Below are 24,603 nucleotides of genomic sequence, written 5' to 3' on the forward strand. Positions count from 1 at the left end.
TTTTAACTTAACTTTATCTTTTTTCTTCCAGCTACCTAAGCTTCCAAGTTCACGGTCCTCGTTTAATGTAACTTTGTTTCTTCCTTTACCTAGTTATTTTTTACCCCTGTTCGATGTAAACCATCCTGATATGGTATTTATCCATGAAGGTCGGTATAGAAAAATGTTAAATAAATAAATAAATAAATACTAATAAAAGAATATTTTAAAACTACTGATAAATAGAATTTCTATTAATTAAAATCATATACATTTTTTACAATTTCCCAAATACCAATAAAATATTTCAAAACAGCACATATATCAAATAACACCCAATAATTAAAACTAATAAGGATTTAAAAAAGCCCCTGCTGTCCATAGGTGGGAGCTCTTGATTTCCAGTCACCCTGATATTGTCAAGGATTAGGAGGTTATCCTCTCTCTCTCTCACATACTCACATGTCCATTCTCTCTCACATATACACTGTCGCATACATACATATTCATGCTCTTATACCCACCATAACTTCTTGCTCTCACAGACACTGACACACTCTCAGGCTCTAAGACACTCTCTCCCCCTCCTCACACACCCCCCACACAAACTCTTACTCCCCTGGATTTTCTCATACACACTCATGCTCTCACTCTCTCTGGCTCCCTCACATACACACAAACACACACACCCAGGCAAGTTCCCAATCATTCTCACACAAACACACACACCCAGGCAAGCTCCCAATCATTCTCACACAAACACACACACCCAGGCAAGCTCCCAGTCATTCTCACATACTGAAACTGACCCCCAGGCAGGCTCCCATTCATTTTCACACCACTCCCTTACCACCCCCCAGGCATGCACATATTCATTCTCACACAAACAGACCCCAGGCAGGCACCAATTCATTCTCACACACACACACCACACACACACAGGCAGGCACCTATTCTCACACATACAAACCCCAGGAAGACACCCATACATTCTCATACACAGACACACCCTCAGGCAGGCACCCATTCATACACATGCACACTAAAGGCAGACCCCCTCTCTTTCTTTTGCCAGCAACCTCGGAGCCTCTCTCATTCCTCTGCTGCCACGGTCACTGATGCCGCATGGCTATTTGGGAGGCGCTGATTGCTGCTATTGGCACTGAAGCCCATTCTGCTGCCTCCTCTGTGCAGGCCCCGTGGGTTTCCACTTCCTCCATGTTGATCTCGTACATTGTGAGATCTGCATAGTGCTACTCTTGTACATTACCAAAGTGCTACTCTTGTACATTACCAAAGATTACATGTGCCAATCAGTAAAAAGTAATTTATTTATTTTTTTTTACCTTTGCTGTCTGATCTGTTTTCTAATCGGTTGGTCACAGGCTTTTTTGTTCCACCTCCCCTTTCTTATTTTTTTGCCAATTCCTTTCATATTGTCTTTTTTTTTCTATTTCTTTTCTCTCCATCTATCTTCTTCCCTCAACCATACAGTCAGGTTTCTCATTCTCACATGCTTTCCCTCTCTCTCACACACACAGGCTCTCACATGCTCTCTCTCATACAATCATTCATACACAGTCGCTCTCTTGCACATGCTGTCTGACTCTCACATACCCAGGCTATCTCTCACTCCCATATGCTGTCTTGCTCAAGTACAGACTCTCACTGTCACATGCTCTCTCTCATACAATCATTCATACACACAGGCTCTCACTGGCACATGCTGTCTCTCTCTCTCACACACACAGGCGCTCACATGCTGTCTCTGCAAACATTCAGGTCCTCACTCCCGCACACAATCTCTCAACTCATCTCATACACGCACTCTACGGGCCCTCAGCCTCTCTCTTACCTCTGGGCTCCTCTTCACAGGTTGCTGCAGGATGGGCTCTGCAGCGGCCCTGTTCTTTGCGAGCCGATCCGCGGCAGCGGCGTCCCTGATCTTCGCTGGCCGATCCGCGGTGGGGACCCTGCTACCGGGCCGCCGCCTCCTCTTCTCAGCCCGCTGCTCCTCTTCTGCATGCGGCTGATGCTCCTCCTCCTTCCTGCCCGTGCAGCTCCGGCAACATTTTTCTTCCGGGGCCACGTGGGCAGGATGGAGGAGGAGCACCTGCACGTTTCGACGTGACCTTTTTCTTCGGGCCGTGGTGACGTAAGCTCCACCTCGGCCCTGCCGTTCTTCCTGCTGTGTGTCTCCGGCACACAGCACAGCCCAGCTCAGCGAAACTTAACTGCTCAGCCGCCAGTGGGATGAGGTCCACAGGTGGCCGCATTGGCTCCCACTTGCCAGTGTGTCAAGTGCACCGGGCTTGCGCGACACACACTTTGGAAAGCTCTGCATTAAGGTGTCCAGCAAATGCTTCCGTGTCTTTGAAACTATGATAGTGGATCGAACACAAACAACACATTTTCTGCTCCATATTAAAGTAAAACAAAGCAAGTTTGCTTACCATAAACGGTATTTTCCCGTAGATAACAGGATGAAATAGATATCCGTGGGTGGCACTGGCTGCATCTGTCTTTCCAAGCTAGTAGAACTTTGAGCTCTACTGAGCATGTGCACGTTGGATCAAAAACTAGGTGTCAGTTTAGCTGGCTGTTGAGGTTTTTGTTGATGTCGTTCCCTTGGGCAACCTCTGACTTGAGCCATTTGAGACTGCTGCCTTTTTGACTGGTATTAAAGTAATTGATATTGATAGTAGGATCTGTAAGATCTTCTTGGATATTATGGCCATTTATAGGAAATGAACAGCCAGCTAGCGGAGGTATGCTGATCAGTGGATGCGGATAAAGACCATACTGCCACCTTTTGTTCTTTTATCTGGGATACTATTTCTCTGAGTTTTTCACCAATTAGATTGTCCCCCAAACAAGGAAGGTCAGCCAGTTTTTCATGGACATCTTCTCTTATGCCTGCTTGCCCTGAGCCACTCCATGCTACTATGGATGCTGCAGACGTGTGTGCGGTAGTGCTGAATGATTCATATACTGATCGTAAAAGGTATCTGATGCCTTCTTCTAGGTCGTAGAGTGGCATGGGAGTTATCTGCTCACCTGACTCGTTACGGATAAAAGGCTTTAAATTTTGAACGCACTCATAGATGTATTTCACCAATGTATAATTAATGCTAAGTGATTCTTGCTGTGAGCATGGTGTCCTGAAACATTTTGCTGAAGGTGCCTAGGATCTAGTGATACTTTCCTAGAGGCATATTTGAATGCAGGTGTGTCTTTGCCTTTTTCATAGCAAACTCCGTATCGGGGTGAATTTTTTATTTGGAATTTTAAGTCCAATTTTCTTGCAACTGTTATTCTCATACATTTCCACAATAGGGTGTCTCCCACATCTTCATAAGTACTTTATCTAGGACTGCATGAATTGGTAAGGCAGAAGGTTTGGTCAGAATGTCAAGAATCTTTAGAATCCCCAAGACTTTTGACCTTAAGTCTGGATCTTTACGTAATTCTAGTTTTAGTGTTGTACCCATTTTCTCCATGAACCTGGAATATGTGCAGTCTTCTGGTGGAAATGTGTGTTCAGGTGGCCCTGGAAGAGTGTCGGCTAGAAACCTGTAGAGCTGCCCGGGGACTCCCCTGGAATATCTTTGGAAGATCAGGAAGAACACAGAGAACTGTCAGAACTCTGTATCTATGAGGCTGAAATTTGTGGGGGCAGGTTTTCATGTTAAGGTGATTTCTCAATTCAGATGAAAATGAGATTGGGAATGGAGGTGCCCCTAGCATTACCCTTTGAGGTGACATAGGTTCTATGGAATAGACCAGTGAGAACTTCAGTTGTTCCATTTGTGGAAGAATTGATGAGAAAAAATTCTGTACTATGTCACTAATTTGCTCCATGGCCTATTGAGATCGCTGAACTGGAGTTGGTGGTGGAGAATCATCCTCCAAGACCAGTATGGGTTTGTGCTTCACTAGTAGGGGTTGGCTGGAAGGAAGTGGTAGCAGTGAACATAGTGGATCTGGTGTTTGAAGGCACAGGCCTTGATTTAAAAAATGGGACATTGACACAGTCATTGTGAGAGGTGGAAGAAGCAGAAGCCAGGGTTCATATGAGGCTCTATATCTTTGAGTTGGTACAGCTGCTCTTAAAATATCTGAAGCATCTCTCTTCAGGCTGCACAAGAAGTATTGGAAAAGGATATTGTTAATGGTGGAGAGTCTAGCATTAGGAAAACAAGTTCCAAAGAGGAACCAAACCTATCTTTATCACTGTGTTCTGAGCACTAATACACCTTGCTTCTCTTTTGCTTCATAGTCTTTGGTGCATTTTGTGCTGTTGACTTCGATGATGGCCCATGTGTTGAGAGTATCAGTACTGTATACTTCATGCATTTTTCAGATGTGTTGCAGTTCAGGTGCTCCAAACACTCCAAATTGCCATGCTTCTGGAGCTCCATAGCTGCATGCACTTGCTTCTCCAATGCGCTGTGCATAGAGTGTTTTGAAGCACCGTGTGTTGGGCACTTCAACACAAACGTTTGTTTTGGTCTCTGCCCTGTAGTGGAATGATTCATGTGTTGACTATTGACACAATATTTTCCCTGGCAGCTTCTACAGAGCATTCTGAGGAAGTCCAATGCTGCATGGTCATTCATTTTTTGGCCGGAATGGGCAGCGAGTCGAATGCACCAGGGAATTTCATTGTTTACTCTTATAAGGTCTTTGTGTTGAGACCTCAGCTCCTTGTCAAGTCGGAATGTAATCAGAGGATTTACTTCGACTGCTTAGGAGGAGGAAGACTGGTGATCTCCAGAGACAGATATGTTCCCTTCCTCAACTCTTAAGAACTGCTATGGATCTCTGCCCTCGGTGACATTCTGCTGCCACCCAGACAATTTTGCTGCACATGGTCTGGGCCTAGGCAGAGGTAGCAGTAGTTGTGGCCATCAATAAAGAAGATTATTTGTCCACTGGAGCAATATTTAAACCTGCATGTTTTCTTTGAGGCCATCTATGGTTAGCACTGAAAAGTGTCCACTTATGCAAAAAAATACTATAGAGCAGAAGAATTGATATTGTGGAGGAGAGACAGAAATAGCTGTCTGTGCGGAGCATGGACGAAAACAGACTGAGAAGACTCTGAGGTAACTCCTGCACATGCTCAGTAGAGCTCAAAGCTCTACTATTTGGAGAGACCAACCCATCCTTTACCACCTGATGAAGTCACCCGCACATCATGGCTAATTCATCCTGCTTATCAACAGAAATTAACTTCAAACATTTTTTTCTCTGGGACAAAAAATAATAAAAATCAAAATCTTAGTAACTTCATGTGGTCAAACTTTGAATTGGCATTGTAGCATTGCCGATAAACAAAAGAAGGCCTATTGATTTACACATTTCCCACCAGTCCTTAAAAGTTGAAACACAAAAAAAAAAAAAAAAAAAAAGGATATTTTTATTTTTGCCCATCCACCACACTGCCCTGATTTTCCAGTGCTGGAAACTCAGTTTATGCCACTGCTCCTCTTTGCATCAGGGAGCAATACTTAATGCTCTCGTTTTCATGAGATTTCCATGTGAGGACGTGGAGCAGAATGCACATTTTGTGAGTGTAAACCTCCTTGCTGCAACAGCAGTAGGGTTTAAACTCACAAAATGTGTGTTCAAGTGTGGGTTAAACTGTGTGTTCGGCTGAAGAAACCTTTCTGCATTGGCCTGAAAGAGAGTCATAACCAGCAGGCGGCAGTGATAATGCCCCATACAGGTCCCTAGTGAGGCCTCACCTGGAATACAGTTCATGGAGACCATAAATCTAAAACAATAGACAAAGGGTGGAAGCGATCCAGAGAAAAGCGATCAGATTCGGGCTCTGCAACAAAAGCCACATGAGACTGAAGGGCCTGAATGCGTATACACCGGAGGAGAGGAGAGACAGGGGAGATATGATACAGACTTTCAAACACTTGAATGGCATTAATGATGCACATCTAAGAGATGGAGGTCTGATGTGTATTGATTCAGTCACTCAGGAACATGCACAATATTGATAGACGAATGAATAAACTTCAATACTTTATAAATATTGCTAAAGTGACTGACTCAATATGGAACAGACTGTTTTTTTCACACATCAGACCTCCATGGTCTTAGATGTGTATGCGTGTATTCATTACTCCTCATGCCTATTTGCATCAATGATGCACAAACACCAAACCTTTTCTACTAGAAAAAAAACTCTATGACATGAAATTCCAAGAGGGAAGTCTCAGGATCATCATCTGGAAATCTTTCTTCACAGAAAGAATGATGGCTGCACAGAATGCCCTCCCTGAGGAGACAAGAACTGTGGTGAGATTCAAAAGGACATGGGACGAACACAGAGGATCCCTAGCGGCTAAAGGATGGAAATGAAGAAAGGGCCACCTGCACAGAGTGACAGTTACTACCCTAAAAAAAAATTTTTAATTAAAAAAAAACCCAAAAAAAAACAACTTTCTAGGCAAACACTTGGGTCTTTTTTTTTTTTTTGCCAACACTTGCCATGTTTCTATGAAGCTTTCATCTAAAGCTCAGTTTCCAGAAGAAAGGCATCTTTCTATGAACAAGATAAAGCTGTTTTCTCATGTGTTTGCATAGCTTCAAGTGGATATGATGATCTTTTAAATTACCTTTTCATATATTTGGTTTAGCTATACAAAATTAAGCAAAGGCTAATGCATCCAATTATAACAAAAACTCCCTCATGAATTATATCTGTCAGAGGAGAAAGGAAAGAGCCGTGTAGATGCACAAGTTAAAGTAAATACCAGTATTCAGCACTGTTAATAGCCCTTTCTATTCAGGTTTAAAGATGCTGCCTTCCACATTTCCTGTACAACAATGCAGACTTGGTTTTATTATACATTTTGTTTAGGGATTTTTTTTATTTTTTTTATTCTATTGTTCTTTCCATCATAATCCTAGCAAAGGTTTGTAAAAGACTAAAGAGAAAGGAATGGCCTTTGAAGCATAAAGGGGGGGATCTTAAATAGAAAAATGTACAGCCCAGATATAGTTTTTGAAGCAAAATCCAGTGTTTAGATACAGTTTGAATTAAGGAAGAACGTCTTCCATTTTCAGTCACATAAGAAATGTGTTTGTAATCGTACACACGGTGCCCAGTTCCATTAAAATCTATTCAATGCAGAACAAGCTTTTGTGACTCTGTGCTAGATTTTTCCTGTTTTACAATGCTCCATTCAATGTTTACTTTCAATAGGGGCTGTAATAGAATAATGAATGCACGTTGGCACATCGCAGATGTTTTAACCACAGAATTTTCTTTATTTTTTTTTTTCAAATTGCATATTGTTTGAAGGCTAGATTCCATGCAAACCACACAAGAAGCAAGTGGTACATTGGTAAACATGGATTAAAAAGGAAATCATATATACATACAGATAGAAGGAAAAAAAAAGCATCCCAGGTGCGTTACCCAGTGCATGGGTGCACGTGTGCGCGCGCTCCTCGGCTTACACCTAGGGACACATCTATTTTATAACTTGTGCGCATGTTATAAAATAGTCTTGCTGTGTGCACACGTGCACCCGATTTTAATTGGGTGCGCGCAAATGCCACTTCTGCCAGATAAATCGGGGATTTTAAAAAGGGGCAGACGCCAATGCCATTTCCAGTTTTACCAGTTCATCCCTGGTTCACCCAGTTAAGAGACTGGGCGGTGGGGGGGGAGTTGAAGAACCTGGTTTGATAGCCTTGACTCCCCCCACTTCGCTCCAATCCTTAAAACCCCACAGATCTGCCTAGTTTTTGTTTTTTTTTATTTTATAACTTATACAGCATCCATAGCACAAGTAAAGTTTTGTGGTAAGGAGCCTCGGCACGTGCAGGGTCACGTCAGTATTTATGTGCACATCTCAGCTTCACGCCCTGCCTCTTTTTGAAAACTTCCGAGACGTGCACACTGTGGCACTTATCCAGGCGGCTTGTAAAATCCACTCGGTGCACACAACCCCAATATGTTTGCACATCCCCTAATTAATGCGCGTGTCGAGCTTTGAAATTTCACTTCATTGTTGGCCCACAACCATTACCTTTCCTTAAGAAAATCTCTGCTTTTGCCAAAGAGGCTAGAAGCTTCTGGAAAAAGGCTTTTCTGAGCAGTAAAATAAAACTCTAGACTTTGTCAGATTCTGACTTTCCCTGTGATCATCGGCCAGCCAATCAAGCGTTCCGGGTGCAGATCTCCGCCGAATCACTCGTGGGAAAGACTGAACTGATCCCAAGGAGGGTCATTTTCAATAGCATTCCCCAAAACCATGATCTACCTGTGGAAACGGCCCATTACAAGATTGCCTGGCCAAAATGCTCTTAAAAGTGTTTACCTGGACTGAGCGGAAACATTTCCTGGTGGTGGGGTTGGAGGGGAGTTGACATTTATGCACACTTTGTGTTTACAAAAATATGTACATACAGGGGGGACATATTTCTCAAGCACGTAGATGCTCGATATCTGCTAACCTACAGGAACATTGTTTAAAAATATTATACAGATGGCATTACACACCGGCACGCATACATAGAATGTACCCTTCAGTTGCGGATCCCTGCTGGCGCAAATGTGGACAAGTGGGCAACTACTTGCATATCTGGTGGTGCTGCCCATTCTTGGTTCTCTATTGGCAGTCCATTACCGAGTGGATCGAAAAACTGTTAAGAGTCGGTGGGATGGGGGAACCTATTAAAGCTCTTTTGGCACAACCATTACCAGAGATCCCTACTGCCAAGCAGAGGTTAAGTCAGCAGATACTAATTGCAGCACGGTCTGAAACTGCACGCCTTTGGGTTAAACCAGAGGTACCTACTTTTCAAGCTGTCATCCATAGATTATACCACATCCAGTACTTGGAACATGTCATTGCTACATGACATAACTGAGTGCTGGCCCATCAGAAGGTCTGGGAGCCCCTAATTCACTGGACTGACGCGCCAACGTAGGCTGGTGACCACAATCTGAAACCAGACCCTTTGCTAACCACAAATCTTAGTAAGTGCTGATGGCCAATATCATCAATAGAGCTTGTTGCATCAACATCATGGTTGCTTCCCTACCAGAGCAGAAACAATTAACCAGGAGATAGTTCCACTTTACCAACATAGGAACTCAAGGGAGTTATGCTGCAGTATGACATTATACGCGACCAGGGGAGAGGGGGGTTCTGATTGCCTGATTGTTTATCACCTAATGTTTCTGCATTTCTTAAAAACTATATGTACTGATGACCGATCTTGGCGAAAGATTTCATGGTACGATTTACTTGTTGGTAACTGTTGTACATGTTGTCAATAAAAATGTAAATTAAAAAAAAAATGTGCATACAATTTCCCAAAACATATGTGGACATATAGAAGTGCATGTAATGATGTGCAGCTGGTTTTAGTGGGGTAATTTTCCAAGTGAACTCACAGGCATAAGTTCCCTTGGCACTCTAGTGTAACGTGCATATTTGATATAAAACATATGTGGGGCATTACCCCAGAGTATTTAAACCTCTTTCTAAGATCTATATTATGGGAAAATATGTTATCATGAGAGATTTTAGCTGTCTTCGGTACCGCTTTTCCTACAGGAGAATCAGGATATCACACCAAACTCCGGCTATAAAAATGAAAGGAAGGACTTGCTGGATGTAGCTGTGCAACAGGCCCAGCTGCTGCTTTTCTCAGGGCCAGCTAGAGGCATGGGACACTACAGAAGCATTCACACTCCCTAAAGAAGGGGTCCCAACCCTTGCTCAACAGCGACACCTACCGGCTGATTTCCAGGCTCCCCTTTCCCCACGTCCACACGCTTCTTGGGCTGGCCAATAGCGATCTAGCTTGTCCCAACGGGGGGAATATGCACAGCACACTGGGAAAGTGGAACCCAGGAGTCAGCCACGGACCTTGCATCGCACCAACAAATATTGGACTTTTAAATGATTACACAGTAAGACTTTACTTACCTTTTCAACATTTAATATTTCACATCCCTACTAGGGACTGAGCAGGAGAGATTTATGTATTTGGTATTAGGGCGAAGAAGAGGGCATGGTTAAAACTGGGAGGGTGAAAAGAAAGAAGGAAAAAAGGTGATAGGGAAAGATCAGAAAAAAAAAAAAAGAGCACAAAGTGCATGACAGAAGGTGGATGGGACCAGATGGATGCAGGAGAAAAACTAAATGAAAATCAGAGGAGGAGGAGGAGGAGGAGGAAGAGAGATGACCATGGACAGAGGATAACATGGAGAAGAAAGACACCTTGGCACAAAACAGATGCATGCATTTCTATTGTTAATTTTAAAATTCATAGGTCTATAAAAACAGATGTTTAACAAAGTGGCACATGATACATTGGGTGGGGGGGGAAATACTAAGGTGACAAAATAGGGCTGCGCAGTGTCAAGTCAAAGTTTTCTCTACATCCCTTCTCCTAAACTGGCCCACCTTTCAGAGATGCACCAGCGAGCCTTCTCCACGGCCGGCTCTTTGCTATGGAACACCTTGCTCGCGACATTACGTAGAAGGCCAGATCCTAAAATATTTTAAAGAGCCCTGAAGACTTTGCCCTTTAAACAGGCATTCGAGACTCCTCAGCATGGCAGCAATATATCTACATAATTGCACCATGGTAGATTATATTTTGTGTTGTAAGATTTGTCCATCCCTCCGTGATCTCCCCTTTCCCCTACCTGCATTTTCACTTGTTTGATAGGCTGCATCTTAACTATTATGTACGTGAAATTGCGTGGGGTTTTATTTATTTTTTTTTTTAATGTTTTATTTACGCATTTTATTCATTACAAAGAATCATAGCTTTTGTACAGGAAATATTATAGATGCCATAAAGGAAATAGCAAAAGGAAAAAAAAAAAGTTACAAGTTCGATACTGGGATATATATGGTATTCCTAAATTAAATCATAACATGTTCAAAACCAAGGGGCAGAAATTAGAGGAGATAAAAGGAAACTAACAAAATCCACAATACTGCAAAGGAAAAAGCTTAACCTGATGATAACTGCTAAATAACATATAATCTCGACTAGACTAATTAGATATACAATCTGGGCTAAGGCTGAGTTCTAGCATCCAAAAAGGCTCTCAGTTGTTCAGGGGAAAAAAAAAAATAAAACAATCATTGTTCTTTTTAATGATGCATTTACAGGGGTATCTTAAAAGAAACAAAGCATCCGAGGAAATAGTTTGTCTCATTCCTAAGTCATTTTTGAAATACCAGGAAACATTCTTATATACTGACCATGAAAAAGGGAATTCAAGTGCCTGAAATAAAGGGATATGGATTTACTGATATATTCAAAAACAAAAAAATTAGCAATGTGGACCGTTCTATTATTTCAAGTCCCAACTGTTCCAGGAAATTAGTAAGATTTTGCAAGTTCAAGAAGACCCCAGGTGAACCTGGTAGTCGACATCCATCCCCAGCCAAAACTGGAAGGAAGAAAACAGGATCTCATCCTCAGGACTAAGAAACACCTCACAAAAATATCTTTTTAAGGTGGTAAGAGGAAGTTAAATCACAAGCAGACTGTGATACATTACAGGAGGACCTTGCAAGACTTGAAGATTGGGCATCCAAATGGCAGATGAAATTTAATGTAGACAAGTGCAAAGTGATGCATATAGGGAAAAATAACCCTTGCTGTAGGTACACGATGTTAGGTTCCATATTAGGAGCTACCACCTAGGAAAAAGATCTAGGCATCATAGTGGATAATACTTTAAAATCGTCGGCTCAGTGTGCTGCAGTAGTCAAAAAAGCAAATAGAATGTTAGGAATTATTGGGAAGGGAATGGTAAATAGAACGTAAAATGTCATAATGCCTCTATATCGCTCCATGGTGAGACCGCACCTTGAATACTGTGTACAATTCTAGTCGCCGCATCTCAAAAAAGATATAGTTGCGATGGAGAAGATACAGAGAAAGGCAACCAAAATGATAAAGGGGATGGAACAGCTTCCCTATGAGGAAAGGCTGAAGAGGTTAGGGGCTGTTCAGCTTGGAGAAGAGACGGCTGAGGGGGGATATGATAGAGGTCTTTAAGATCATGAGAGGTCTTGAACGAGTAGATGTGACTCTGTTATTTACACTTTTGAATAATAGAAGGACTAGGGGGCATTCCATGAAGTTAGCAAGTAGCACATTTAAGACTAATCGGAGAAAATTCTTTTTCACTCAACACACAATAAAGCTCTGGAATTTGTTGCCAGAGGATGTGGTTAGTGCAGTTAGTGTAGCTGGGTTCAAAAAAGGTTTGGATAAGTTCTTGGAAGAGAAGTCCATTAACGGCTATTAATCAATTTTACTTAGGGAATAGCCACTGCTATTAATTGCATCAGTAGCATGGGATCTTCTTAGCATTTGGGTAATTGCCAGGTTCTTGTGGCTTGGTTTGGCCTCTGTTGGAAACAGGATGCTGGGCTTGATGGACCCTTGGTCTGACCCAGCATGGCAAGTTCTTATGTTCATCTGTTTTTGTAGGAAAGTTAACCAACCTAAGGTTCAGGCATCAATTCCAGTTCTCTAAAAGTTCAATTCTCCTGGAGAGCGCATGCCTGTCTTTACTCATGGCCCCTTTGAAGTTCTGAATATCTTGAATATCAGATCCCATTTTCCCCAACAGAAGACCGTCCACCCTGTAGAACTGCATCGAGAGACTTAACCGTCGGATCCAAACTATTTGTAAGCAAATCTACTTTTGTATTATGTCTTAGTGGCTTGCCCAAGCCCAGCAGTTAATTCCCACAATGTATCTAAAGTCACAACTGCCAGCTTGATAGGAGAGAGGCAAGACTCGCCCAAAGGTGGAAGAATTTCTATTGAGGGGGAAGACAAGGGAGACCAATGACCGAATCAATAGTCCCTGAGAACTCCACGGACGTTTGTTCACTAATTTCGGCCACCTTTCCGTTGCTCCCCCGCCAGGGTTGAACACATGACATCCTCATCTGTGACGCCAGCAACCCAAAGATCTCTCCTGGCTGGCGGCGGACAAAAATAGAGGGGGCTGAGGGAAACCTCATTCCTCGGTGAGAACGATGCTCCCCCATTGCCATTCACAACGGGGAATGACCCCTCAAAAATAGGAATTCCAGGAGCCATGAAGGAGGTAATCAGCAGCTGCTCAGGGTGAGTAGAAATAGAGAGAACCCTCTCCTTGCCTTTTCTTTTAGGAGGTATGAAGGGAAAACATTGTTAAAGTGAAAGAAGAGAAGCCACGAGCATGCCTCCTCTCAGAACGCCTTTCTGCCCCCTAAATTGTTTTTAACTATTGTATATGTGAAATTATACCCCACCCTGAACTTTTGGAGGGCACAAGATATAAACACCTTTTAAATAAATAAATGTATTTGTGATGCTTCTATGGAAATTAATAAGGAATCAGGCTACAAGCTACATTATGTGAAAGCAGACAGCATGCCCTGTTTAGGAACGGGGACAACTGTTTGGCATTTTATTTCTTTTTACCTATCATCCCCTTTTAAAATGGAACAAATTCATTTGTAATTTATGACATTCCAGGATAATACAGGGAACAAACCTGTGGGAGAAAGCTGCGTCACAAATTTATGCATGCATAATTTTGTTTCAGAAAATATTTTTGGCGTTTGTCTTTTGGTTTAATTACAATCCCCCCCCCCCCCCCCCCAGGAGAAAGTCCAAAAGATTTTCAGGGCATGCTGGGGTCTATCCTGTCGAATTCCTGTGAAGCCTGCCTTAATTTATAGAATCTGAAATTCAACTACAGAACGTACATAAGATGCATGTTAAAACTTTTTGTCCTAGCAGCTCTGTCCCCCACCTTAACCACAACCAGCCTCTACTAGGCAATAAAACAATAACACCTTGAAGATTTATTCGTAAGTACCCTTTTGCCCTATTGCAATGAGAGTCCTCAGCCAGACCTCAATTTGCTCTGCAACGTGCTATGCATGCATGGAGTCTATCCACTAGGTGCCACCTTTGTGTAATGGTGAAAGGGCCCTCTCCCTAGGAGTTGGAAAACTGTTCAACTTTCTCACACAAAGCTTTTTTTTTTTTTTTTACCCATACTTAAGGCCACCAGGTTTCAGTATTGGAAGATTTAGGAGAGGCAAAAAAAATCTAAATATGTATACCCTGGAAGCGAGGAGGTAAAGGGAAGATATGACTCAGACCTTCAGATGCCTGAAAGGTTTTAATGATGTACTATCCTCAAACCTTTCCGTTCGAAAGCAAACAGTAGAACTAAGGGTCATGAAATAAAATTCTGAAATGAAGATCCTGGGGGGGGGGGGGGGGGGGGGGGGGGGCAGGACAACTCAGAACCAAAATCAGGAAATATTTCTTCACAAAGAAGGTGGAGGAGGCCTGGAATGCCCTTCCAGAAGAGGCGGTCTCCGGCTGCGGGGGGAGAGGGCAAGTACCTTCACCGCCGCGTTTGAGGATATGCACCCGCTGCATCGTCCACGCCGGGACCAAGGCGCCTCATATGCCGCACCCGAACCTCGCCCGGGGGCTATGTCCCTGCCGCGATTCGGCCACCGGACCGAGGACTTAGACCTCCAGGGGATCACGGAAATCACCCCGGGAAACTCTACTGGGGGAGGGACCTTAGGGTATCATCGCAGGAGTGCGGGGCTCGATGGTGTAGAAGTTTTAGTTGAAGAAAGTAGAAAATAGAAAGTAGATTTGGAAAACACGCTCAGCGAGCGTGCAGGCTCTCCAAACTGCTTTGGAGACGGAAATTACTAAGTTGCTACGCTTCCCGTGGGGGTACATATACCCCGTGCTGACGTCAGATCCGTCTCCAACTGCTAGCACGCGGATACTATACCCATTCGTTCTGAGTCCATCTGGCTACACGCCAGGAAAAGGTGGCTTTTTAAATTTATTTTTCTTGATTGACTGCCATTTTAATTATTGGGTATTATGCGAAGTCTGCTGTTTTGAAATATTTTATTGATATTTGGACATGTTTTAATAATTTTTATAAGTTTTTAATTGTTGGATCTTATTCTGTTCAGCAGCTGTTTAGTAATATTTTTAGTATAGCTTTACAATTATTTCTGTGTGGGGCGCTATAGCAGCTTGGCTTATTCTGTTTTCCCAATAGGAAATGTATTAGTGTTTAGGGCCTGGTTTAATAGTTGTATTTCTTAGATAGGATTGTTACTGTTTGAGTGTGTTCCATAATACAGGTATAACTTTGTGTGGGTTAGTTTGTGTGCATTATTGCAAATCCTGAGAGTCTGTTAGGTGCTATATTTCTCTTTCCATTTCTCCAGGTTCGCACTGCATGCAGAGTGGCTTTTTTGGTTTTCCATTCCAGTTTCTGTCTCCATATTAATAATTTGTGGTTTTTCTGTACTTGGTGAAGGATGTGTGACCGAGATGAGGTATTTTACTAGCATGTAGGCATTTATATCAATCTTATTTGTTGTGTTTTCTCAATAGGACATGCCTTAGTGGTAAATTATTGTCTTTTCATAAAGAAGGCTATTGTGCTTGGTAGTAAAAGGAATTTATTTTGCTTTTACTGAAATGTCATCAGAACCAGAATATCTTTTTGGTATGGCGACTGGCGAGTTGTACAGGGTAATGCCCTAGATCTGCTCTGCATTCATTGGTGGGAGTTGAGGGGACTCCTGCGGATGCAGAGTGCATGTTTACATTTAGCCCTATGATGGTCATGTGTTCAGTGTGTCACACATATGAGAACAATCTGTCAGGTGTGTCCCAGCCAAAAAAAAAGGTTGAGAACCACTGTTCTAGAGCATTCTTTCCTCCTCTGAGGAATACCCATTTAAGTCCTTGAATCTCACCTTCATGTGGGTGTTGGTGCAGACCTTGCACCATTTTGGTACACATTTTTATAGATTTGAAATAAAAGTTAGGGAATCTTAAATACTGTAGTTTCCTAGCCCTTTAATTACAGTCAGCTCAGTGTGCTGCAGCAGTCAAAAAAGCAAACAGAATGTTAGGAATTATTAGGAAGGGAATAGTTAATAAAACGGAAAATGTCATAATGCCTCTATATCGCTCCAAGGTGAGATCGCACCTTGAATACTATGTACAATTCTGGTCGCCGCATCTCAAAAAAGATATAGTTGCGATGAAGAAGGTACAGAGAAGGGCAACCAAAATGATAAAGGGGATGGAACAGCTTCCCTATGAGGAAAGGCTGAAGAGGTTAGGGCTGTTCAGCTTGGAGAAGAGACGACTGAGGGGGGATATGATAGAGGTCTTTAAGATCATGAGAGGTCTTGAACGAGTAGATGTGACTCGGTTATTTACACTTTCGAATAATAGAAGGACTAGGGGGCATTCCATGAAGTTAGCAAGTAGCATATTTAAGACTAATCGGAGAAAATTCTTTTCCACTCAACGCACAATAAAGCTCTGGAATTTGTTGCCAGAGAATGTGGTTAGTGCAGTTAGTGTAGCTGGGTTCAAAAAAGGTTTGGATAAGTTCTTGGAGAAGTCCATTAACGGCTATTAATCAAGTTTACTTAGGGAATAGCCACTGCTATTAATTGCATCAGTAGCATGGGATCTTCTTAGTGTTTGGATAATTGCCAGGTTCTTGTGGCCTGGTTTGGCCTCTGTTGGAAACAGGATGCTGGGCTTGATGGACCTTTGGGTCTAACACAGCATGGCAATTTCTTATGTTCTTACAGTAATGACTTCAAATTCAAAAAGTTTGTGTGAGGCTATTGGGTTCAACCATAGCTAGTGCTAACTCCCATCTTTCCCCTTTGAGGATCAGATTTGAAAAACGAAAAGATTGTGAGAGACCTTTAAATAGATACACATTTAAAGGTTTGAACCTACAGCAAAAATCTTGGATCAAATGGTGGAAATTTTTCAGACAGAGCTAATACCACAGAATTTTGTACAAATAAAGAACAGTTTATGATGATTTGTCTATTAGATGATCTATAGGCTATAGACCTTTTTATCCGCTCCTATTTGTTATGTTCCGGAAGTAAAGGCACAAAATGGTAAAATTTACTTAAGGAATTAAGGTTCTATTTTATCAATAAAACAAAAGTCTGATCCATTGCCTGTCTACAGTAAACAAGTGCAACATAGTTAAAGCTTGGGTCTCTTCTAACCCTGTTCCACTATCAAGTTTTTGTGTTTATTTCAGCCTGGCAGTTTCCTCCTGCTTCTTTGGGCTTTCATATCAAATGGAATCGGCCTCGGGTAGAGCTGAAAATTCACGCACAGATACACGGAGGAGGGAAGGGAAACGTTTTCCACATTTTTCAACCACGCCCTCTTCTAGCCCAACCACTGCAGCAATCGTCCAGGTTCCATAGACCGCAACTGCTTCCGTAATCCCGGACACGGGCACCCAGAGTCTGGACTACTAGACATCACCGCTACCCAATAGGGAACGCACCCTCCATCAGAGGGGGTGTGAACACCACTTCTGCAAGCAGCCCTAGCTCAGGCCTGCTGGAGCAGCAGAAGCAGGATTCAAACTTAGCTCTCCTGCTAGCCCACATTTCTGCACAGTTCTAAGAACTGATAGGATGTAGTCCAAATAAAATATTCATTTTGCTGTCTTGCAGGGTAACAAAAAAATCCTCTAGGCAAAGTGAAAATATAGAAAGTAACTGTTTGCAATGCATTTCAGAGTTTCATCTTGACAGAAAATAGTGTTAACTCATACCATCTGCTGCCAAATCTCATTTCAAACTTTCCCTGCAGAACTGATATTTTTTCAGTTTTCTATAGCATTAATAATTTCTTTATTTGTGACATTCCATTCTGTATTCAGGAAGTTACTGCATTCTCTGGGGACAGGAACAGGATCCAGAAACTGTACTAGTACTTAATCACATTTTCTAAGTTATTACTATGAAGGAATGCATTCTCTCAGATATGTAACAATTTCATTTGCAAAACTGAATGCTATGCTCTTTCTACAGCAAAAATCTCAGTATTAATTTTACCAACGCCATTGATTTAAAACCAAGAAATACTAAGACACTGACTGTGCCACATACAGGTTTTTCAGCGGCTTTCAGAGTTTTGCTGAAAATCTTTTCTTAAGTTTTGCAGGCGTTCTAATTTTACTGGACATAAATACATTAGACGGATGCTCGGATATTACTAAACAGGCTAGTGTGTCCAAAAAAAGCTAGAGATTTCAAATAAGATATCAAGTAAGAAATGTAATAACCTAAACTTCCTCAGCAGGGTAAAGGCCATAACCCAGTTTATATTTTTCAATTTTCTGCCAATTTCCTCTCACTCCTTTAACTGCAAGCAGAACCTGCTCCTACCCAGCCCAAAGAGGATGCATCATGGGCCATCACTCATGGATTCCTGCGGTTTTCTCCCCTTAAAATTCTCTACTTTTTACAGATCAGACTTCAAATTTCAATTGAGATGATCTTTAACAGCATTCATCTCATGTGACTAATCAGTAGGTGTCAGGCGAGAAGGGGTAAATGCTTGCCTGCTTAGTGTATCAAAAGTAGTGGAAAACGTGCCACCTATACGGATAGCTTATTGGTGACTTGAGTGGACTTTTGTATAGATAAGCCAAATGAACTCTTATTGTTATTTCCCTTTCAGGCTGACAGATCTTAGGTCCTGTAACAGCTGTGTATACATTTTTTTTTTTTTTAAATATGCAACACATGGAAACTATTAGAACATAAACTCATACAGTCTTAAACATAATGGCAGTATGAGTGTAGTGAATAATGTGAAGAGCCAGAACGTTTTCTTTCAATTTAACAAGCTAACACCTCAAAAGTTATAGAAAAGAATGAAATATGGATATATAGCAATATATAGATTGCCAACCAATTGTCTGATGACTGATTCAATTTAGGAACCGTAGAGAGATGTAACTAGTGACACTCCTAAATATCACTGCAACCATGGCCTGCAAGGTTTAAGGGTGTTCCTTAAACTTCACTAGCACATTTCACAACACTCTGCACACATCAGTACTGAAATACAAACCATGCAATCCCGAAGCCCTTAAATGAGCTGCTATTGCCGTTTAGATTTTGATTGAATGAAGAGTAACTGAAAACTATGCTCACTGTTGTGAGCCCGGTCAATGGAGAATAGAGCTGGAGAATGGACAAATATTAATACATCTGAAGACAAAACCTTATCCAGCTTCTTTCCCATACATTTTTTTTATCCATTTGCTACAGTAGTTTTGCACTTCAGATTCCTGAAGACATATTACATGTTAGCACAAACTGCATGACAGTCACACAAACTGGTTACCACATTAAGGTCATTTTCTCAGAAATCCAATTTGTAACAGTGTACTAAAGTAACATTTTCTCAAACAGCATAGATTATAAAGGAGAATTTATCCAAGCATAAAAAAATATCAGATTACTTCAAGCATTTATGGTATAGTACCACATTTTACAAAGTAACTACAATTCTATTACAGAACGCTACTACTTTAAAACATAGCAATATAATATTAAAAGTTAAAAACATTAAATCATACAAAAGAATTTCAACTACAAAACATTTTATAGATTGTAACACTCAGATTAAGTTACTGTATGTGGTGTTACTTTCTCCTTGATCCAGTGTCAGATGCACTTTCATACATGTTTTTGTAAATTTTCCCCAGGCTTTCTTGAAAAGCAACTCTGTGGTTCTTTCCTCTGTACCCAGTGGATTGATAGGACTCATGATGGCCATGATCCATATGGAAAGACTTGTTATGCTTAAACAATGAATTATCCTGCAGTTCACTATCGGATAACGAACCTTTGCATAAATCATCTTTTTTCGTTTCTTCATCTGTCCATAATGTACGCCTGTCAAATGTTAAACTTTGTCTAGCACTGTGGGTTCTCAACATCTTTTTTACTCTCTCATGGATTTCTTCTCCGTTGGTTGGAATACTTGGGTCATGCTTAAACCTCTCTCTAAGAGGAGATCGATCTAATATAAGACTTTGGGTTTCTTTCCGCACTGATGATGGTGCTGAACGGTTTATTAATAACTTAGTAGAATGAAAACATTTGTCAGCTGGGTCTAAGCCCATATACTTATCAAAGCTAAGATCATCAGAGTCACTCCTATAAAGAGCAGAGACCATTTTGGCATCCTTTGGTCTATAGCTACCAAGCAGGGAAGCATCATGGAATGTCATGGACCAGTTCTCTCTTGAAGTTTGTTTGGGAGAACATGAAAAAAGATGGGTGTCATTCAAGAGGCTTGACTTCTCAAAATGTCTGACGACAAATGGAGGTTTACTATCCGTTTCTTTTTTGAATTCATACGGTCCCAGGTTTAGATGGGCCAACCGTTGCCTGGAATCTTCAGATAGTTCACACATTCTCCTGTTGGTATATGGAGATGGAGACCGTGATTTAGAAGCTATTGTAGGCTGCTGATAGCTTCTTGCTGTTATGGAATGCCTGCTTTTTTCAAATGAACTGGAATCTTTCCTGGGCGGACTGACCTGTAATTTTTCCATTGATGCCATGTGATGAACCTTATTCTGTTTTTGCATCTTTTCCAAGATTATCAGACAGACATTAGTGAAGGAGATTGCTGAAAATTCCAATTTGTGAGTAATTCCTGGAAAAGAAAGAGATTACTCAGTAACAGCTTACGTCCTGGACCAAGGAGCGAGCCTACAGCTTTAGACAGGAAACTGCTGCAACTTCCCTCTCTGTGACTATATTTTCCCCATTTGGAAAAATCCCAGCAGCTCTTAAGTTATGGGGAAACAGGAATGAAATTCTAAATAGTAGATTGGGAATGGAAAAAAACGGATGCAACTATGACAGAAGAAGCATTGCAGACTGGAGCTCTTTTGATTTGCTTAGTCGCCTTAGAAGCAGGATTACGGACTCCATTCATTCAAGTGCAGCTCACTGCTAATTTTCACTGTCACACTGTTATTCACTTTTAAGTCCAGTTTCCACCCTCCCATCTGGCTCCATTAAATTTCCAGAGCCACCAGTTAACAGCCAGGCCTGATATTTAAAACAATAATCATTAACTATCTTCATTGCCTTGACAGAATGGCTTATAACCAAAAGTATTAGCCAGTCTGCAGTATATATTATCCTTTCATGTGCAGTGCAATTCCATAACAGTGAATGAAATATCTATAAATAGGCCTAACAATTTTTTCATGAATTGGAATGAGCACATTGACACATCATTGCGTAAGAGAGCACTCAATTGTCTGAACCTTCATAAACAGATCGGAAAGGGATGCTCTCCAAAATGCAAATACTTAGTAATTTATAAGTAAATTAATTTGATATCTTATATTTCAAATATCAAGTTTCTCATTTGCCAATTTCATTTAGAAATCAAAATTATCTTGACCAATGTTAATGTACATAGCTGAACCAAACTTGCTTAAAGCTTTTTACAGGGACATCATTTTTTCAGGAAAACATTTATGGAGCATATGATTAGCTGTACTGGCTGGTCAAATCTTGGTTTTATTTCTTTGTTGCCTGTTGTATTATTATATTAAGCAACTGATACAGTTTTATCCCAGAGTACTAGTTTTATTAGCTTATGAAAGTCTATTGCTCTCTTCTTCAAAATATCAAGGGGTAGGTCTTCTAGTAAGGCTAAGGCAGGGTCCTGCATGGGGTAACCTGCACGGAGCGGCAATTACTGCCCTGGGTGGACACTTGGGGGTAACCTGTATGGCGTGGCAGTTGCTGCCATGGGAAGCTTGCTGGGCAGACCGACTGGACTATTAGGGTCTTTCTCTGCCGACAATACTACATTACTATGTTCTGTTTTGCTTGCTTTTCACACAACTGGGACGCTTGTTACAAGAGGCTAAAATTTTCATAGGTCTAGATCAGGTCTCGATAAATCCCGGAAGCTGTGGCACCTAGTATTTTCTTACTGCCCCTGCAACAAATGTTTCCTTCAAGTTCAGCATCATGCAGCTCTCAGTAAGTTCGGCTCATATTGTTCACGAATTCCACAGAAACACAGAGGTTTCGGGCTAAATTAAGTATCCCTGATTCCTGAATTTAATTGTGTTATGTGTTACTTTCTTATTCTAACAACATACCTTCTTAAATGTAGCTATGTAGCACAATTTCACTGCCAATTTTTCAGGAGCACATATCTCCTGGCCTATCATACAATATAATGTTAAATATTTTGAGAGCAAAGACTTAATTTTTATTTATTTAGATTTTGCTCACCCCTTTTCATTGGTGGCTCAAGGCAAGTTACATTCAGGTACATTAGGCACCGTTTTAAAGTAAAAATAACAACCAGAGGCTTCAAAATATAAGATAGGCCATTTGTTGCTTCCTTTCTGGATGCTGGGCTTCAAAGACCCTTGGTCTGACTCAGCATGGCCCTTCTTATATTCTTTCTTTAAGCTTATTCCCAGATCACACCTGTTTTTGACTATTATATACCGTTTTTATATTTTCGCAACCAGTTGGGAACAAAAGTTGAAACTCTTTAATGATGGCCTTACCTCGTACACTTTCTTAATCTACTCTTCAGTTATTTATGCTATATTCACACTCTGCATGATTCAGCACAAAGTCTGCTGGGAGCTCTAATAACATCAACATAGCAGCAACCCGATTTATTTAGATTCATAATCATGGGAAATGATTGGTAGAAGAACCTTACAAAAAGTCTTTGGACATCTTCAGTCTTAAAGAATGAAAGGTAAATCAGAATGAAAGAAAACCTTAATGATTTTAACTGCCAAATTATCTAAAATAAAAATGTTGGTGCTACTGCCTTAACTAGTAGCTTCTGAAAGGGGATACTAAATTATCTTAATTTCTCTAAATTAAGGGTTTCCTAAAACTCTTTACAACAAAGAAATATGCATTTTTCCAATTATGCTTATTTAATTTCCTTTTCAATTTGTTTTTTGGTCTTTTTCCAAACAGGCATCCTACACTATCCAGATTTTAATAGTACTAGATACCACTATGGTTCGATGTCCATAACCAAAATCAATAAGCATTTTAGAAAGTTGAGTTCTAATATTAAAGCACTGTCAAATCAGTGTTTTTGAAGAAAGGCACTCCAACATGAGGTACCTCATTTTTGGCCCAGCAGTTTTCTCATGTTCCTTTAGGATTTAAATTCAACTGCAACTGTCTTTATTGGGGCTTCATTTGTAACTATTTGCAGTTTTTTCCATTTGTACAATTTTATCCCTCTTCTTCCCCACAAGGCAGCATACATAGCCATTCCAGCAACATCCTTGGACCACAAGGCTACAAGCCACAGTTTCTTCCAAAACCTGGAATTCCTGCACTCTGAATCTGTCCACTAGGTGTTACTATTGGGCAACAGCTGGGATTCCTTCCCATTGGAGCCTGTGAACACTGGCTACTGTGCCTCCAGATGGATCAGGAAGCAGAAGCCAGGCTTGGAAATTGAACCACTTCTCTCCTGCATGGCCACTAAGCCATGCAGGAGAGAAGCGGGGTCAACCCAGATGTGCCTCAATGTAGTTTTGCATATCTATATTATGCTGAGAAAAATAGTTCTCTACAGAACTGAGCTGTAGTTTACTCCTGAGCAGGCTCCGGAACAGTTCTTGTGAACTGTTTTACATGGTCTACAGCAAGGGTCCAAACTAATTTATCGTCTCTTAACAGCTGCTTTAATTTTGTTGCACCACATTAAGATCTGCATTGCAGATGGGGCCTAAAAGTAGGCCTCAAGAGAAATTTCATGAAGACAAAATGGGTATGTTCCAGTCTCAGTAATAATCAAGCTCATGGAACAGTAATTTATAGTATTTCATTTTAACAACAGAAAATGGAAACCTTAAAATAACATACCAAAAAAAATTGTTTTTAAATAGCCTCAATAAATCTTATGTTCAAAAAGGAGAAAGGCTAATAAGTTCTCATCTAAGAACTGACTCCAAGAAGCTTTTTACAACAATGCTTCGTTGAGGTTTTGGAATCCTTGGTTTTCACTATAATACATATAAAAAAAAAAAAAAAAGCAGAAATTTTAAAATAGTCATGTACATCACAGAACAAAGCAGTCTACCCTGATCTCTGACATGCTAATACAATTACAAAAATATATTTGCAAAAACTAAGGAGTTCAATACTGGAGTGTACTTTACTGAATCCAGTCCATGTGAGTGAAATTTCACGGCATTCACAGTGTGCATGAAGTTGACCTGTAAGAAATTCCTCAACAACTACAAAGGTGGCATGTGATCCTGCAACCATTCCATCTTTTTTCAATTTGAGATCAAAGATCACATTTCATGACCTTCTGACCCATAGGCAGCAATGTAGATGTCATGGGGTTTTGAAATAGGGTGCAGTGACTGTGAAGAAGTAGCCTGGAAACAATTACAGATCTGCTGAAGCTACATATGCATATCTATATATATCTATAAATATATAGATGCCTGTTAGTCTCTTTTCATATGTAATATTGCACATGCGGGGGTGGAGGGTAGGGAATTATATATATATGGGGCTGTATTGTATTTTATGATGCTGGTCTTTTATTCTACAATTGCTATTTTATCTGTTGTAAACTGCTCAGTTTAAGTTGAGAAGAGTGAAGTATAATTTTGAACCATGATATGTAGTTTGATCTGAGATATGTTTGCATGCTTTA

At 40.9% G+C, this 24,603-nt stretch overlaps 1 protein-coding gene across 7 annotated transcripts in view; it reads right to left on the reverse strand.

Annotated features, from left to right (window-relative positions):
• The window catches only part of DISP1 (dispatched RND transporter family member 1), a 429,672-nt gene that overhangs the window by 291,332 nt on the left and 113,737 nt on the right, over positions 1-24,603 (reverse strand). The window contains exon 1 of one of the 7 annotated variants that reach the window (XM_029593126.1): positions 20,450-20,470. The exons of the other annotated variants lie outside the window; for them this stretch is intronic. The gene's annotated coding sequence lies outside the window, so the exon portion shown is untranslated. Of the gene's footprint in view, positions 1-20,449; positions 20,471-24,603 lie in introns of those variants that run through there. 7 annotated transcript variants of the gene reach the window in all.

The sequence above is a fragment of the Rhinatrema bivittatum genome, chromosome 3, assembly GCF_901001135.1.
Source record: "Rhinatrema bivittatum chromosome 3, aRhiBiv1.1, whole genome shotgun sequence".
Classification (NCBI taxonomy): Eukaryota; Metazoa; Chordata; class Amphibia; order Gymnophiona; family Rhinatrematidae; genus Rhinatrema; species Rhinatrema bivittatum.